Genomic DNA, 13299 nt, shown 5'->3' with positions numbered 1-13299 from the left:
TGGCTCCTCCAGAGGGAGAGATTTTAGGCCCCCAGTTGAAGGGGTGCAGGGTTTACAGATATTCATGGTGTGTGAGTGACAGGGTGTCTCAGCTCAGAGGGTACATCTGGGGTAAGCTCGTCCCCTGGGTATCTGCTTGTGTAAGGAGACTTCTTGGATTTCCATTGTTCTCTCTTTTTAAAATTGTATTTTTAAGATGCTGCCCCCCTGCCCAACCCTAAATTTTGAAAATCACTGATCTTATTGCTCTTTAAACTCTCCTCTAGCTCAAAGGTTTATCATTAATTCATCAGCATTAAGTTTTTGAGTACTGGGGACACTGAGGGATAGCATTTGTTTCTTTAGCATCTATGGATTCGAATATTGACAAAAACTCTTTTATGGCATCAGTAGCACAATCAAAAGGAAATGGATTTATCCCTGACTCAGTGGACATGAATCTGAACAAACATAGTGAAGGACAAGGAAGTCTGGCATGCTGCAGTCCATGGTGTCATAAAGGGTTGGATACGACCTAGTGCCTGAACAACAGCAACAAACTATGGTAAATGCTTGTGAGAAACATTAAGTTTTTAGCTCCCAGACAATGGTGTGTGTGTGTGTGTGTGTCTGTGTATTCACAGCCCACTTGTGACACCCTGAGACAGCTAAGAGTGGTAGCCTTTGGGCTAGGAACCTGGAGCCGGGCCTACCCTGAGTTAATACAAACTGAACCTCTCCGTTCACCAAAATGGGAATAAAGGCCCATGGCTAATTCCAGGGGCCTGACAGTGAGAATGTCAGCTGTCTCTAAAAATTTGGCTCAGACCAAGCAACTCACTCCTGACCGCTGATGCTGCAGACGTGCTGCTTGCCACCCTGGCAGCAGCTTGTTGTAACAGGCATGGAAGAGTCCAGAAGCACTGTAGCCCAAGTGCAGACAGGCATCGTCTGAGCAACAATGTTACTCGGAGGGAGAACTTGAAGATGAAGCCCTTGGAATGAGGTCTAGAAATCTCTTATCACCAGGCCTCAGCCAGTCTGTTGGCTTAACAACTGTCAGTTTCTTTTCATAAATATCAGCAGCCCCTAGTGATCACAGGTAGATGGAGTCACAGTGGGGGCATACAGTTGATCCTCCTCACCTTGCTACCTGGGGGTATGCTACTAAGGAAGTGGGTCTTAGATCAAATTCTACCAGATTTGTATCAGCAAGTTAGGCAGAAAAAAATTACAATTAACTCTTCTTAAGTCTAAGAAGTAGGAAGGGTGAATCCCACAAGCATTCATCTACCTTGTTCTGCAAACACATTGAACTGTATAGTCCTTCTAGATAAGCTACTTGGAGCACTGCTCTTTCTCCAACAGCAAATAATTATTTTTAACATTCCTCATGTTAATTAAGAACCCTCTGGGGACTTCTCTGGTGGTCCAGTGGTTAAGAATCCACCTGACAAGGCAGGGGCCACAGGTTCTGTCCCCTGCTCTGGGAAGATTCCACATGCCATGGGGTAACTAAGCCCGTGCACCACAACCAGGGAAGCCCGCATGCCCTAAAGCTCATGCTCTGCAACAAGAGATGCCGCCACAGTGAGAAGCCTGCACGCTGCAGCTAGAGAGTAGCCCCTGCTCCCGAAACTAGAGAAAGTCTGTGCACAGCAATAGAGACCCAGTGCAACCAAAAATAAATAAAATTATAAAAAAATAAAGAAATCCCTGGTATAGATTTCTGTTTGAAAAGTTTAAGCAGTCTCCACTAGAGTGTGGATTTCTAAATAGGACACTGAATATTTAGCTCCCTGGAGGGTATAGATTAAAGTTAGAATACACACATTGATTCCACCTTTTATACAAACATGTTTTTAGGCCATTGTCAGACATACAAACAATACAATCACAAAGATGAAAGGGCCCAAAAGACTTCCTAGTCTAGTTGGTTTTGTTCATTTTTCATGTATTCGTATAACAGAGCTGGAGCCCCTACCAAGGTGCTGTTCTGGGCAGTGGGGTTAGAGTAGTGAACACGAAATAAAGTCTCTGACATAACTGAACTTACATTCCAGTGGGAGAGGCTAATAATAAATAAATGAAATAGAAATATGTCATCTAATGTCTGGTGGTAATAACCCTTATAAAGGGAAATAAAGCAGTGTCAGGGGCTAGAACAGATAATATTTTTTTATTTTATCAGATAATATTTTTAATATAGTGTATTCTTGTTGTTGTTTAGTTGCTCAGTCATGTCCAACTCTTTGTGACCCCGTGGACTGCAGCACACTTGGATTCCCTGTCCTTAACCATATTCCAGAGCTTGTTCAAACTCATGGCCATTGAGTCGGTGATGCCATCCAGCCATCTCTCTCGTTCTCTCTCATCCCCTTCTTTTGCCTTCAATCTTTCCCAGCATCAAGGTCTTTTCTAATGAGTCAGTTCTTTGCATCAGGTAGCCAAAGTACTGAGCTTCAGCGTCAGCATCAGTTCTTCCAATGAATATTCAGGATTGATTTCCTTTAGGATTGATTGGTGTGATATCCTTGCTGTCTAAGGAACTCTTAAAAGTCTTCTCCAACACCACAGTTTGTAAGCATCAGTTCTTCGGCGTTCAGCCTTCTTTATGGTCCAACTCTCACATCCATACATGACTACTGGATAAACTATAACTTTGCCTAGTCTAGTTAGTTGTCAGCAAAATAATGTCTCTGCTTTTTAATATGCTGACTAGTTTTGTTAAAGCTTTTCTTCCTAGGAGCAAACATCTATTAATTTCAAGGCTGCAGTCACCATCTGCAGTGATTTTGGAGCCCAAGAAAATAAAGTCTGTCACTATTTCTATTGTTTCCCCATCTATTTTCCATGAAGTGATGGGACCAAATGCCATGATCTTAGTTTTTTGAATGTTGAGTTTTAAGTCAGCTTTTTCACTCTCCTCTTTCATCTTCATCAAGAGACTCTTTAGTTCCTCTTTGCTCTCTGCCATGAGGGTTGTGTCATCTGTATATCTGAGGTTATTGATATTTCTCCCAGCAATCTTAATTCTAACTTGTGCTTCATCCAGCCTGGCATTTCTCATGATGAATTCTGCATGTAAGTTAAGTAAGCAGGGTGACGTAGCCTTAAAATACTCCTTTCGCACTTTGGAGCCAGTCTGTTGTTCCATGTCCAGTTCTAACTGTTGCTTCTTGACCTGCATACAGGTTTCTCGGGAGGCAGTTAAAGTGGTCTGGTATTCCCATCTCTTGAAGAATTTTCCACAGTTTGTCATGACCAACACAGTCAAAGGATTTAGCATAGTCACTGAAGTAGAAGTAGATGTGTTTCTGGAATTCTTTTGCTTTCTCTACGATCCAACAGATATTGGCAATTTGATCTCTGATTCCTCTGCCTTTTCTAAATCCAGCTTGAATATCTGGAAGTTCTTGGTTTACATATTGTTGAAGTCTAGCTTAGAGAATTTTGAGCATCACTTTGCTAGTGTGTGAAATGAGTGCAGTTTTGTAGTAGTTTGAGCATGCTTTGGCATTGCCTTTCTTTGGGATTGGAATGAAAACTGACCTTTTCCAGTCCTGTGGCCACTGCTGAGTTTTCCAAATTTGCTGAGTTTTCCAAATTTAGTGCAGCACTTTCACAACATCATCTTTTAGGATTTGAAATAGCTCAGCTGGAATTCCATCATCTCTGCTAGCTTTGTTTGTAGTGATGCTTCCTAAGGTCCACTTGACTTCACACTCTAGGATGTCTAGCTCTAAGTGAGTGATCACACCATTGTGGTTATCTGGGTCATTAAGATCTTTTTGTACAGTTCTGTGTGTTCTTGCCACCTCTTCTTAACATCATCTGCTTCTCTTAGGTCCATACCATCTCTGTCCTTTATTGTGCCCATCTTTGCATGAAATGTTCCCTTGGTATCTCTAATTTTCTTGAAGAAATCTCTAGTCTTTCCCATTTGGGATGACTTTCTTATGTTTACAATTTGCAGTTTCAAATTTCCTAGTTGTCACATTTAAAAAAGTAAAGAGAAACAGATGGAATTCATTTTAATGATATATTTTGTTTAACCTAATACAGTATGTTAAAAATATTATCATACCAGTTGGTATGATATAATATTTTCACTTCCAGCTCATCTCAGTTTGAACCAACCACATTTCAAGTGCTCACTAGGCACAAGTGGTTAGTGGTTATGGTGTTGGACAGCAGAGAGCTGGGGAGTGAATGGACAGTGGCCTTATTTTAGACAAGGTGTCCAGAGACAGCCTCTTCTCTTAGGAGAGCCTCTTCTCAAATGCAGATTGGAAATGAAGTGAAAGGCAGGCCATGTGGATATCTGGAGAGGAAAAATATGAACAACAAAGGCTGTGAGTTAGGGAATAAATTTTGCCTGACAGACAAACTATAAGAAGCCATGTAACTTAGCTGCCCTGTGCCTTTTGCCCTTTCCCTTCCCTTCCTGCTCCTTGGAATGCAGATACAGAGCCCGGAGGGGTGGCAGTCATCTTTCAATCCTGAGGACAAGAATAGTCTCTGGAGTTACACTGCACAGGTCAGATCCCAGGTCTGCTATTGCTAAACTGTCTCATTGTTTCTCCAACTTATCTGTGGCAAAGGAGCAGTTGTTTTCCCCCAATATACTGTTGGTCAATGCTTTTGTAAAATAGAAAGAAGTGAAGAACAGTCACCCCTCTGTATTTGTGGGTTCTGCATCTGTAGATTCAATCAACCGTGAACCAAATACATTGGAAAAAATATTCCAGAAAATTCCCAAAAAGCAAAATTTGAATTACAACATACCAACAACTAGCATTTACATTATATTTACAACTACTTGCATAGCATTTGCATGTATTAGATATCTAGAAATGATTTATGGGAGGATGTGTGTAGGTTATATGCAAATATGATGCCATTTTATATAAGACACTTGAACAACTATGGATTATGGTATCCTTGGAGGTCCTAGAGCCAATTCTCCTCAAAGACAGAGGAATTCAGTAAAAATGAGATGAACTAGAAAGATAAAAATTCATTTAAAATGAGATAAAAGAAAAATAAATGAATATATGAAATATAAGACCAACTTTTAAAAATAATTTTACTCAACAGACATATAATTGCTATATCAGATTGCTACAATACACTAATACTCTATTTCTGTACTTACTTTGCAGCAGGCCACTGACAAGCAATTAGGGCCAAGGACAATCCTTTGAGTAGTCTTGAGTTATAGGACCCAAGATAAGTTGAATAATCCATCAAAGTCTCAGTCTCCTCATCTGAAAAATGGAGTTATAATAGTACCTCTTTCACAGGCTACTTTTTGCCATGGGCTAAATAAAATAGCCCCTATGAAAGCTAGCCAAGCAATGTCAGTAAATGTCAGCTATTACTAGTTTTCATATGTTTGTCTCTCCAGCTGGCTGAAAAGCTCCCCACTGAAGACAAGGTCAACCATGGCCTGACTTTATAAATCCAGCTCTCTGAGGTGCCTGAAAAGTAGATATTCAATAAGTCACTGTCAAATTCTTGAAAAGTACTTGGAAATCCTCAGGTGAAAGACATTTGGAAATAACAACCCTGCAGTTTTCATTCCTTTCATTTATTCGTTCACTCATCAGTCCATGCATTTACACTGTCCTAATGTAGCATAATGGGAGAAGGCCATGGCACCCCACTCCAGTACTCTTGCCTGGAAAATCCCATGGACGGAGGAGCCTGGTGGGCTGCAGTCCATGGGGTCGCTAAGAGTCGGACATGACTAAGTGACTTCACTTTTACTTTTCACTTTCTTGCATTGGAGAAGGAAATGTCAACCCACTCCAGTGTTCTTGCCTGGAGAATCCCAGGGACGGAGGAGCCTGGTGGGCTGCCGACTCTGGGGTCGCACAGAGTCGGACACGACTGAAGTGACTTAGCAGCAATGTAGCATAATGGATGGCAGCTCTGGACAGACCTAAGTTCAAGTCTAGTTTCTTCCACCTACTAATTTGGGCAAGTCACTTTTCCTCTCTGAACTTCAGTTTTCATACCTAAAAAGTGAATATAATAACACCCTATTGAGTTGTTTTAAAGATTAAATGAGATCATATATGCAAAACACCAGGGCTCCGTAAATGAAATCTATTGTTCTTGTTTTGCAGAGAGACAGTACAGAGAGTCAGTGCAGGTGGCTGAGCTGGGTGCTGACCGGGGTGCAGGCCTGGCATTTCTGGCTGGGTGAGCATTGCTGAAACTTTTATTGGCAGCACTGAAAGATGCCAGCAGCTGGTAGCAACCTGGCACCAGTGTCTGGCGGAGACATTAAAAATGAGACTTCACCCCGTCAGACCCTGTTCTTGCCCAACCCTGCCTGGAGGTTAGTTCCAAACACTCCCTGGGCCTGTGGGCTGTGGGTGGTGAGAGGTGTCTGCTTTGTAGTTGGCAATTGCACCCAAAGTTCTCTCTGCTTAAAAACAAAAAAACCAAACAACCACCAACAATAAACCTCTCTGTGTGGCCTGCCACACGGGATGAAAGTCTTGCAACGCTCGGCACTTCTTTAGAGGTAAAGGTATAGAAACCCTCTCTTAAGTGCAGTCTGAGGTAGATTCTAAGGTTTTTGGGCCTTAACCTCTTCATTCCATACAGTTGATGTGCCAGACTTAATCTTCTCTACTCCTCCTGGTAGATTCATTTGTTTTTTTCTTTCTTTTTAAAAAAAAAAATTGTGGTAAGATACACATAACATAAAATTTACCTTCTTGGCTGTTTTTAAGTGTTCAGTCCAGCATTTAAGTGTGCAGTCTCACATTGTTGTGGATGTCTTTTTTCAGCTTGCAAAACTTATCTCTATATCCACTGAACAACATCCCATTCTCTGCCCCCTGCATCTGGCAACCACTCCTCCGCTTTCTGTCTCTATGAACTTGACTACTTTAAGTACCTTATATAAATGGGATTATATGGTATTAGTTTTTTGTGACCAGCTTATTTCACTTGGCATTAGGGACTTCCCTGGTGGCTCAGATGGTAAAAGCATCTGCCTACAATGCGGGAGACCTGGGTTTGATCCCTGGGTTGGGAAGATCCCCTGGAGAAGGAAATGGCAGCCCACTCCAGTATTGTTGCCTGGAAAATCCCATGGACAGAGGAGCCTGGCAGGCTGCAGTCCATGGGGTCGCAAAGGGTTGGACACGACTGAGCAACTTCACTTTCACTTTCAGTGTCTTCAGGTTTCATCCATGTTGGAGTATGTGTCAGAATTTTTTTCCTTTTTGAGGCTGAATAATATTCCATTATGTGTATAGATCACAGTTTGTTTATCCATCCATCCTTGATGGATGTTTGGTTGTTTTGACCTCTTGACTCTTGTGAATAATGCTGCTATGAACCTAGGTGTACAGATATCTTTTTGAGTTTCTGCTTTCAATTCTTTTGGGTATATACTCAGAAGTAGAAATGCTGGATCATATATGGTCATTCTACTTTTAATTTTTTTAAGAAAATGCCAAACCCTCCTCTGTAGCAGCTGCCCCATTCCCACTGCTAGCGCACAAGAATTCCACGTTCTCCACATCCTTGCCTATAGCTGTTCTTTTTTCCTTTTCCTTTTTTTTTTTTTTTTTTTTTTTTATAGTAGCCATCCCAAAGAGTGTGAGGTAATATCTCATTTGGTTTTGATTTACTGGTTTGTTTTCTTAAATTGCCATTTTGCAAACAGGAAACTGAGACTTCGAAATATGAGGTAACTTGCCCAAGGTTGTTCAGCTAACGGGTAGAGACGAGCCTGCACCACACAGTGTTCCTGGGGCCGTTCTGAGCCACAGCAGCTGACGCCCACAGGCCTAGCACGTGGGCCCTGCTGTACCTGAGCACCCAGCTCTGCAGAAAAACCCTCACACCACCTCTCCCATCTTGTACATAGCCACCTGACATCTATCAGCAGGGTGGGCGGGCGAGCGTGGCTGTATGCTCTGAGTCGCGGCTCTGCTCCTCGCCCCCCTCCTCCCTAGCTGTAGAATTGCTGGCACGTCAGGAATCCTCCCATGCTACATGTTCTACATGTGCAAAAAATACTTGGTATGAGTTCCACTTTGTAAGGTTCCTGCAGGAAAACTTCAGGGAATGCTGCTTGCCCTGAGCCCAGGTGTAGAAGGCAGCATCAGGCTGCCAGGAACCCGAGTCAGGGACGCTGCCCTCCTGCAGGTCACTGCCCAGTGGGGGAGATAGCCATTAGCTAAATATTTACACAAACATGTGCTCTGCCGCAGGACTGATAAGTGAGTGCCCAGAAGGAGCGGGGCCAGTGAGAACCAGTCCTTTTCACAGTCACAGGACAAACTCTTCCCCCATATCCAAGCCAACCAGGCTCCCATTTACATAACAGGTGAAACTCTGGATACCATGCCATGTAGCTGAAGGGGAAAGGTTACAAAATTTACTCCAGCATTTGCACTTTAAAATTCTTGGCTGATTTGGGGTGTTCTAAACAAATCCCCTTTAATTCTTAGAGTAGATGCAATTGTCTTTTTCTTTTAGGCAGATATACTTGTGAGCAGGTTTTAGGCTTTTTTTTTTTTAATTAAAAAATGTTCTCAAGTCTTTTAAGAGAAGAAGGAAGACACTGGGGGGAGATGGGAGAGTTTATGGAGGTTATTGTCTGATACACACGTCAGCTCTGTGAGGGCAGAGGTATGTCTGTGGCTTATCATAGTACACCCAAGATATACAATGCCCAATCCCCCTGGCCCATAATAGATAATTCAACAAGTTTTTGTTGAATGAGAGAGTTCAATCCAGTCAATATTTCAAGCAGCTATTATATTCCAGGCACCCCTATGACTGATTAACATTCATTTTCTTTTATTATTATTTTACTTATTTATTATTTAGTTTTTGGCTGTGCTGGGCCATCATTGCTGTGTGCGGGCTTTCTCTAGTCGTGTTACGTGGGCTTCTCACTGTGGTGGCCTCTCTTGCTGCAGAGCGCAGGGTTAGTAGCTGTGTCACAGGGCTTAGTTGCCCTGAGGCATGTGGGATCTTCCAGGAGCAGGGATTGAACCCATATCTCCCGCACTGGCAGGCAGATTCTTAACCACTGGACGACTAATTTTAAAACGCACTTATTCGCGTCCAGTGTGAACAAATCTAAGCTTTGTAACTCTGAGGTAGGAAGTATTATCCCCATTGGGCCAAGGATGAACCAGAGCCTTGAGGGTATTGAATGTGTGGCCTAAATTCTCCCACCTAGTAAGTGGCAGTCAGGATTGACCTTGTGTCCCTCATGGAACTCACTTGACCTCTGTGTATCATTAACCCCTGTTCAGACACATCAGTCCATGTTGAGAAACAAAGGATGATGGTTGTGTCTTTTCCTTTTCCACGTCAGTTGAGAGAGGTGTACACATTTTTTCCTGCACCCATGAAAAGTCACAGAATTCTAGGGCTGAAGGAAAACATGGAAGGTTCTTCTATGAGTGCTTACTGCAGGGTTAGGCAAAATTTGCAGAAACCCCTCCCAGGAGCTCTAACCAGCTTTCTGGTGAGTCCAGGGGGTGGAGCCCACCCTGGACGGGCTTGCCTGCGGTCACTGCTGGCCTCGCTAATTAGATCTCTTTTCATCTACTGAGCTCCAAGAGCTTTTACCCACATTAACTTGTTAATCTTAGCCCCATCCTTCTGATGCAGATGACAAGCATAATTAGGTCTAGTCAGGAGACAAAACAGAGCCAGGAGAAAAACACTGGGTCGTTTACTCCTCCTACTCTCTGGCTCACTGTCTCTTCTGCTGACAGAAGTGTTTTTGGTTTGCCTTGAATTGGCTTCTACCCTGCTTTTCTGTATCCCAATTCTGAAAATAAAGCATAGCTGGTTTGGATCTTAATGCACAAGTTTGGATGTGCAAAAATATCACATTGCTCTCTTTTCAGCTTTAAGTTCACCTCGATCTAACTTCAACCCTCCAGCCCTCTGGGTGGATGAGAGACACCATCTCAGCGTGTGTTGGTGTGGGCTGCTCCCCACGTCCCCCAGAAGCAGGGTTAGTTCTAGGGCCCTTCTTAGTGGTCCTGCCTATAGTCTTGGATCCTTCCTGACAGTGACTGAGATGTCCTTGACCTCTGCCTGGAGGTGCCAGTGCTCTGGTGAAAGAGAATTTAGGCCTGGTCAGCCATGCCAGCTGCCCAGTGGCCACTCTTTGTGGTGCTGCAAGGGGATGGGACTTGGGGTCCCCTTGGTGGCACTCAGGTCTGTATCACCTCTTTTACCTCTGAGAATCTGCCCCTGCCATTTAAGGCCCTCCCAGTTCTCCTCCCCTGACAAGATGCACTGCACAGTCTCCTCAGTGAATGCTTTGTTTAGAAAAATTATCTATTTTTAATTGAAGGATAATTACTTTACAATATTGAGTTGGTTTCTGCCATACATCAGCATGAATCAGCCATGGGTATATGTATGCCCCTCCCTCTTGAACCTCTCTCCCCAACCCATCCCTCTAGATTGTTATCCAGCCGTGGCTTGAGTTCCCCGAGTCGTACAGCAAATTCCCATTGGCTGTCTATTTTACACATGGTGGTGTACATGTTTTGACTCTTACAAAATCCGCGAGGAAAATCTCTGTCCTAGCGGCTTTGGTTGAACAGATGACCCTTAGTCAGGGGATTCACGGGTCAGGTTGGGAAGAGAAAGGGCCACAGACCTAGATTTCTCCTTCTCTTTTACAACAGAAAGAGAAAAGCACAATTAACACGACTGAAATTTCCCTACTTTCAAAGCAATGTCCCCAAAGAGGAAACAAGGTGTATTAGTTCACTTGGGCTGTCAGAGCAAAACACCACAGATGGGGGTGGGGTGGGGTGGGGGATGGGGTGGGAGGCTGGTGCTAAGCAACAGAATTCATTTTCCCACAGTGCTGGAGGCTGGAAGTCCAAGATCCGGGTGTCAGTGTCTTTAGTTTCTTGAGGCCTCTCTCCTTGATTTGCACGTGGCTGCTTCCCTATGTCTTCCAGGGTTCTTCCTTCCTGTGTCTGCACATCCCTGATTTTTTTTTCTATATCCAAATTTCCACTTCTTATCAGGACATCTGTCATACTGAATTAGGGCCCACCCCCATGGTCACAATTTAGCTTCATTACCTCTTTAAAGACCTAATCTCCAAATATAGTCGTATTCTCCAGGTCCTGGGGCCGCAACATATGCATTTTCAGGGGACAAAATTGAGCCCTTAACACAAGGGTTAACAGTGGTTTTTTTTTTAAAAACCACTGTTAATTCTACCTCCTTTGTGCTTTGTCAGACTGTCGCCTTGTCAGGCTTTGGCATCTTCAGAACTGAATTCAAATCCCTGCTTTCATGTTTCCCAGTTCAGTGGCTTTAGGCAGCTTATTTAGTGTATCTGGAAGGCAGTGTCCCCATCTCTAAAATGGAGATAATAATAGTATCAACTTTGGAAAGTGCTTCAGGGATGAAATGAGACAGTAAAATAGTCAGCATAGTGACTGGAACATAGTAAGTGCTCCGTAAGGAAAACGTTCCCCATCACTCCCTCCCTGATGAATCCTAATAACTCTGCCTTTGAAGTCTCAGCACAGCAGCCACTTTCTCCAGGAAGTCCTCCCTGATGTTCAAGCTTGGGTTGGGAGCACGCCCTTGATAGCTCTCTGATCATTGCACTTAGCACACTGAGCTGTAAAGGTCAGCTGCAGGATTTGGATTCCTTGGTGCAGGGACTCTGCATGAAGCAGATCCCCAGGCTCATCTGTCTCCCTCACAGCTGCTGGCAGAGGCTGGCATCTTGGTTTGTATCACCTACTGGGTGCTAAGAACATGTGACAGGAAAGAAGGGAGGGAAGGCTGGCTGGCTGGATGTGGGGCAGTGAGGATACTTAAGAGCAGTGTTCTCCAGTCCACACCACCGACCTTCCTTGTTGTGGGGGGCCTCCCTGTGCACTGTAAGAGGCTGAGTGGCATCCCTGGTCTCTACACCCTGGATGCTGGTAGCACCACCACTCTCCAGAGTAGTGATGAGCAACCGTGTCTCCAGATCCTGCCTAAAGTGTCCTTGGTAGGGAAGGGGGCAGAGGAAAACATAATCCCATTTGGAAACCACTGCTCTATTATTATTATTATCGCACGTATGTGTTCTTAGTTACTCAGTCGTGTCCGGCTCTTGGAGACCCTTTGGACTGTAGCCCACCAGGCTCCTATCCATTCGATTTCCTAGGCAAGAATACAGGAGCGGGTTGCCATTTTCTTCTCCAGGGGATCTTCCTGACCCAGGGTTCGAATCCGCGTCTCCTGTGTCTCCTGCATTGCAGGCAGATCCTTTATGCACTGAGCCATATTTATCTATTTGGCTGCACTGGGTCTTGTTTGCCTCATGCAGGATCGTTTTTTTGTGGTTTGTAGGCTCAGTAGTTGTGGCGCATGGGTTAGTTGCCCTGTGGCATGTGGGATCTTAGTTTTCTGTCCAGGGATCGAACCCATGTCCCCTGCATTGAAAGACAGATTCTTAACCATTGGACCACCAGAGAAGTCCCTAAGAACCACTGCTTTAGAGTGACTAAGGCTTTGATCAGTGGTCCTCAAATCACTGCATTGGAATCTTAGAAACACAAATCGCTGGGCCTCTGCTAGGGTTGGAATGTTCTCCTCAAAGTTCTTATGTTGAAACATAACCCTCTTGGTATTGGGAGGTGGGGCCTTTGGGAGGCGATTAGGTCCTGAGAGCAGAATGGGATTCGTGCTTTCATAAGAGACCCCAGTGAACTCCCTTGGTACTTCCACCATGTGAGGATGCAATAAAATGTGTGTGACCCTCACTCGACCATGATGGCATCCAGATCTCAGACTTGCAGCCTCCAGAACTAAGAAATCAATCCCTGTTGTTTATAAGCCACCCAGGCTGTGGTATTTTGCTCTAACAGCCTGAAAGGACTAAGATGGCCACATCCCCAGAATTTCTGACTCAACCTGTCTTGGGTGGAGTCTGATAATTTGCATTCCTAACATGGTGCTGCTGGTCTGGGGCCACTTAGGAACCACTGCCCTAGAGGTGGCAAAGCACTGGTCTTGAAAAACATGTGCTGATCACCTTCTGGCCCGTGAGTAGAGCTGGCAGGGGAAAGAGAAAGCCGCAGACTTGGACCCTCTGGAACACATTTACATAAGATTCCCCTCAGGCTACAGGCTGGGCAGGGACTGCAGGGACAGAGGGAGAGAAAGAGAGCTTCTGAAACTCAGGTCAGCTGGGCTGGGCTGAGGGATGGGAGGGGCTCCAACTCCATCCCCACCCCCACCCATCTTACTCACAGAGTCCAGCATTCACCAGCATTATTTAATAGATTTAGT

The 13299-nt window shown here is 44.3% G+C and overlaps 1 protein-coding gene and 1 long non-coding RNA gene across 3 annotated transcripts in view; one reads left to right on the top strand and one right to left on the bottom strand.

The window, feature by feature from the left end:
* GADD45A (growth arrest and DNA damage inducible alpha) overlaps positions 1–13299 on the top strand; it is a 157312-nt gene that overhangs the window by 55223 nt on the left and 88790 nt on the right. The gene's annotated exons all lie outside the window — the stretch shown is intronic.
* Positions 4007–6859, bottom strand: LOC129655297 (uncharacterized). Of its 2 annotated transcripts, none has more exons than XR_008715874.1 (3): positions 6710–6859; positions 5138–5462; positions 4007–4303 (listed from the first exon to the last, which is right to left on the bottom strand). It is a non-coding gene; the product is annotated as an uncharacterized LOC129655297 (long non-coding RNA). The 2 variants fall into 2 exon arrangements; XR_008715875.1 differs by having other exon boundaries at positions 5138–5249.

The sequence above is a fragment of the Bubalus kerabau genome, chromosome 6 (assembly GCF_029407905.1).
Source record: "Bubalus kerabau isolate K-KA32 ecotype Philippines breed swamp buffalo chromosome 6, PCC_UOA_SB_1v2, whole genome shotgun sequence".
Taxonomy (NCBI): Eukaryota; Metazoa; Chordata; class Mammalia; order Artiodactyla; family Bovidae; genus Bubalus; species Bubalus kerabau.
This window is presented reverse-complemented; position numbering and strand designations above follow the sequence as displayed.